General features: G+C 44.6%; 1 protein-coding gene and 1 pseudogene across 3 annotated transcripts in view; both read left to right on the forward strand.

The window, feature by feature from the left end:
* RBBP5 (RB binding protein 5, histone lysine methyltransferase complex subunit) overlaps window positions 1–5,061 on the forward strand; it is a 53,049-nt gene that overhangs the window by 6,329 nt on the left and 41,659 nt on the right. The window lies entirely within an intron of this gene.
* LOC110594637 lies at window positions 842–1,375 on the forward strand (annotated as a pseudogene).

The following is a 5,061-nucleotide window of genomic DNA, read 5'->3' on the forward strand; positions in this document are numbered from 1 at the left end:
TGAGACTCCGACTCAAAAAAAAAAAAAAAAAAAAATTATATTTTAGCCAGGCATGGTGGCTCCCAGCACCTTGGGAGGCCAAGATGAGAAAATTGCCTGAGCCCGTGGGTTTGAGACCAGCCTGGGCAACTTAGTGAGACCTCATCTCTACAATAAATCAAAAAATTAGCCGGGCATGTGGCCTGTGCCTATAGTTCCAGCTACTTGGAAGGCTGAGGTGGATGGATCGCCTGAGCCCAGCAGGTCCAGGCTGCAGTGACCAGGAGCATGCCACTGCCCTCTAGCCTGGGTGACAGAGTGAGACTCCAACTCAAAAAAAAAAAGTTAGGCATTTCGTATACTGTTTAGCAAGGAAGGTTTGTAAGCAGAAGAGTGACATGATGTGATTTGAGGCTTATAAAGTTGACTCTGGCAACTTTGTGAATGATTGAATGAGACAAGACCAAGGAAATGTAATTATGGTAGTGATGGTGATGGGATGGGGAGGAATGGGGTCAGTTATCTAGACACCTGCAAGTCGCATTTCTCTAAAAGAAATAGTGACAGTAGTATCACCTGTTAGTGATGCAAAATAGAAACTGCTACTCTGGACCTAAACTATTACAGTAGGTAAGAATTGGTTGACAAGTAGAAAATAATAGGACCATTATTATGGGAAAAAAAGTTCATGAGATTTTAGAGCTCATGGAAGTTAAGTCTCTAAGGAGGTGGATTGTAAATAATTCAGAGAGTAGACATTATTCTATATCAGGAGACTGGGAGGAAGAAGGCTTGAGGGGCCTGGAAAGCTAAAAGAATCCTAGTACCTTTTTCGGGTGGCCTGAGTGCTGAGAGGTCACCCATGAAGGTCTCGGGTACACTGCAAGAATGCGAGGTGCTAGGGCGCTTCCTGCCCACCCCCAGAGTGCCACACATCCCCACTCTACCATGTGCGCATCTTTGTCCCCAACCACGTGGCCGCCAAGTCCTGCTTTTGGTACTTTGTGTCCCAGTTGAAGATGAAGAAGTCCTCAGGGAAAGATCAGATCATCTACTGCAGGCAGATGTTCAAGAAGTTTCCCTGCAGGTGAAGAACTTCGGGTTTGGCTGTGCTGCGACTCGTGCAGCTGCACCCAAAACAGTTACCTCCAGTACCACGACCTGACTACAGTGGGTGCTGTCACCCAGTGCTGCTGAGACATGGGTGCCCTGCACCGGCACCCGTACCTACTCCATCCAGATCATGAAGGTGGAGGAGATTGCAGCCAGCAAGTGCCGTTGGCCGGCGGTCAAGCCGCTCCACGACTCCAAGATCAAGTTCCTCCTGCTCCACGGGATCCTGCATTGCCTGCACAAGCTGCGCTTCACCACCAAGAGGCTCAACACCATCTTCTAGGGCCTCCTGGCCCCCGATAAACCCAGAACACTTGGGGGAAAAAAAAGGATCTTAGCAGGAAAAAAGAAGGAAGAGGTACCTGAAGAAGCTAATGTGATTACACTGAAAATAGTCTATACCCACATTCCAAAAAGGCATGTACAAAAGAGGGGCACATATGAGATGAACAGATGAAGGTGGCACAGGCTTTTAAGAATAGTGTTAGGAGGTCAGGCACGGTGGCTCACACCTGTAATCCCAGCAGAATAGTGTTAGGAAAACTAATGTGATTAAAAGCCAAGATTGGCCGGGCACTCTCAGAACTTTGGGAGGCCGAGTTGAGAGGATTGCCTGAACCCACGGGTTGGAGACCAGCCTGGGCAACTTGGTGAGACCTCATCTCTAAAAAGTAAAAATAAAAAGCCAAGATTGTAAAAGTGAGGCAACAAGAAAAGGTTTCAATATTATGTGGAATATGAAAAATAAGGGAGTCTGCTTGGGCTGGATTGTGCAGTACCCAAATGTATTCATTCAGTACTAAGACATGTCTTTTGTGTTCCTATTGTGGGCTTTATAGGTAAAGGGGAAGTAGAAGGCATACATTCTTATTTTTCATTTGCCTTTTCTGGAAAAAGGATTATTTTTCAGAACATATAGAATGAAGAGAAGTTACCGAGAAAAGCCCTCAGTAGGTAGAGATTTTAGGTAGGTCATTTAGCTCATATTGGTTGGTTGAATTATGTTCCTTGGCACTGAAAAGCTTGCACATGAAGACATTGCTCGTAGTCTTTGAGGGTTTTTTTTTTTTTTTTTGAGTTGGACTCTTTCTGTTGCCCAGACTGGAGTGCAGTGGCACGCTCCCGGCCACTGCATCCTCGACCTGTTGGGCTCCAGCGATCCTTCTGCTTCAGCCTTCCAAGTAGCTGGGACTACAGGCACCCTTGCCCGGCTAATTTTTTGATTTACTGTAGAGATGAGGTCTCGCCAAGTTGCCCAGGCAGTTCTCGAACCTGCGGGCTCAGGCAATTCACTCACCTCGGCCTCCCAAGGCGCGGGATTACAGGCTGAGCTACCGAGCCCTTTAAAAAACTGGCTATTTTGCCAGTTTTTTGCTTAGGAAATGACCATCTTTTTTTTTTTTTTGAATTGGAGTCTCACTCTGTCGCCCAGACTGGAGTGCAGTGGCTGCTCCTGGCCACCGCAGCCTCGACCTGCTGGGCTCCGGCAGTCCTTATGCCTCAGGCTTCCAGTAGCTGGAACTATAGGCGTGCGCTACCACGTCCGGCTAATTTTTTGCTTTATTGTAGAGATGAGGTCTCGCCAAGTTCCCCAGGTGGGTCTCGAACCCACAGGCTCAGGCAATTCACTTACCTCAGCCTCCCAAGGCGTGGGATTACAGGCTGAGCCACCGAGCCTGGCTAATGACCATCTTTAGTCCTAACTTTTTTCATCTAAAAAATAGGGTGTAATGGTACCTCCTTAATAGTGAATTGAGGGGATTGAGTGAGATAATATATTGACGTGCCAGTGTAGCACCTGGCACATGAACATTCAATAAGTGGTAGCTGTTAATGAAGTTTAGCTGGGCGTGTTGGCGTGTGCCTGTAATCCTGACTGACTACTCAGGAGTCTAATGGCAGGAGGAGCTCGAGGCTGCAGTGCACTATGATTGCACCTGTGAATAGCCACTGCACTCCAGCCTCGACAACATAGTGTGACTTTGTTTTGAATGAATGAATGAATATCTGAGCATTTCAAAGAAATGATGAGCTAGCATAAGATTATGTCTGGAAAGACCTATGTGACTTTGATCTATTGAGATTGTTTCGCTTGATACTTTTTATATTAACAAATACAGTATGTACAAATATAGTTCAAACAGTGGAAATAATGCAAATATACGTACAGAAAAAATTATTTTTTCCCCTCCCCAAATATTAACTGGAATTTATTCTTTCATACTTTTTCCTTGCTCATATAAACATATTTGCACATCAATTGTAAGACCTTTGTTTTTGCTTTTAGTAAAGGCTGTCAGATTCCTTTCCCAAAAGGCCATAACAATTCCCATTTTTACAGGAAGTGTATGACAGTATCTCTTGACCCACATTCTCCCTCTTCTCTATCAAGCAGTATTTGTTCTCTCAAATTTTCCTGTTTGATGAATGAAAATGGCACTTCATTTTTTTTTTGAGTTGGAGTCTCACTCTGTCACCCACGCTGGAGTGCAGTGGCACGTTCACGGCCACCACATTCTCGACCTGCTGGGAGGCGATCCTTCTGCTTCAGCCTTCCATGTAGCTGGAATTACAGGCGTGTGCCACAGACCTGGCTAATTTTTTTATTTTTTGTAGAGATGAGGTCTTGCCAAGCTGCCTGGGCTGGTCTCGAACCCGTGGGCTCAGGCAATCCTCTCAATTTGGCCTCCCAAAGTGCTAAGATTATAGATGCGAGTGACCACGCCCAGCCTGGTACTTCATTTTTAATTTATTTACATTTCTTACCACAGCTGAGTTTGATTGTATTTTCCTTTGTTGACAGATCATCAGATTTTTTTCTTTGACTTGTTCATTCACATACTTTGTTTCATTTTGGTTGTCTTATTGTATAAACTTGCTTTATAGTATATATATATACCAACTTTTTTTTTTTGAGTTGGAATCTCACTGTCGCCTAGACGGGAGGGCAGTGGCATGCTCACGGCCACTGGAGCCTCAATCTGCTGGATTTAGGCAATCTTTCCACCTCAGCCTTCCAAGTAGCTGGAACTACAGGCGTGCACCACCACACACGGCTAATTATTCTTGATTTATGGTAGAGATGAGATCTCGCCAAATTGCTCAGCCTGGTGTTGAACCCCTTGTCTCAGGCAGTCCTCTCTCCTTGGCCTCCCAAAGTGTTGGGATTATAGGTGTGAGCCACTGCGGGTAGCCACATACAAACTCTTATCTGTCATCTGAATTGCAGTTTTTTTTTCTAAATTTTTTGTCTGTTTATGGGAACCTTTGCCATGCAAAATGTTAAATTTTTATATAATCAAATATATTTCTCTTTGTTTTAGGGCCTTTGGTTGTTTTCTCTGGGTTAAGGTCTTCCCTACTCTAGATTTTATATGTAGGGTTATAGATTTTCTTTTAAGGTTTTGTTTTCTAAAAACATTTTTAAAACATGTATTAGTATTTGCTTTTATATGTGATATAAGAGAGAAAGTGTAACTTTTTCCTCCTTAATGCGAGTTGTCCATCTTAGTATATTAAATAAATTCCCCACTAAATTGGCATGCCATCTTTATATCAGTGGCCTTACAGTAAATTAAAACTATATTTTACATTTGTCTTGAATCCATCTGGAATTCATAAACTTTATTAATTTTTTTTTTTGAGTCAGAGTCTCACTCTGTCGTCCAGGCTGGAGTGCAGTGGCATGCTCATGGTCACTGCAGCCTCGACTTGATGGGCTCCGGGAATTCTTCCACCTCAGCCTTCCAAGTAGCTGGATGTGGTAGCGCACGCCTGTAGTTCCAGCTACTTGGAAGACTGAGGTAGAAGGATCGCCAGAGCCCAGCAGGTCAAGACTGCAGTGGCCATGAGTGTGCCACTGCATTCCAGTCTGGGCGACAGAGTAAGACTCCGACTCACACACAAAAAAATTTTAGCTGGGCTCGGTGGCTCAGCCTGTAATCCCGCGCCTTTGGGAGGCTGAGGTGA

Source organism: Carlito syrichta, unplaced genomic scaffold, assembly GCF_000164805.1.
Source record: "Carlito syrichta isolate Samal-C Ts95f unplaced genomic scaffold, Tarsius_syrichta-2.0.1 Scaffold316857, whole genome shotgun sequence".
Taxonomy (NCBI): Eukaryota; Metazoa; Chordata; class Mammalia; order Primates; family Tarsiidae; genus Carlito; species Carlito syrichta.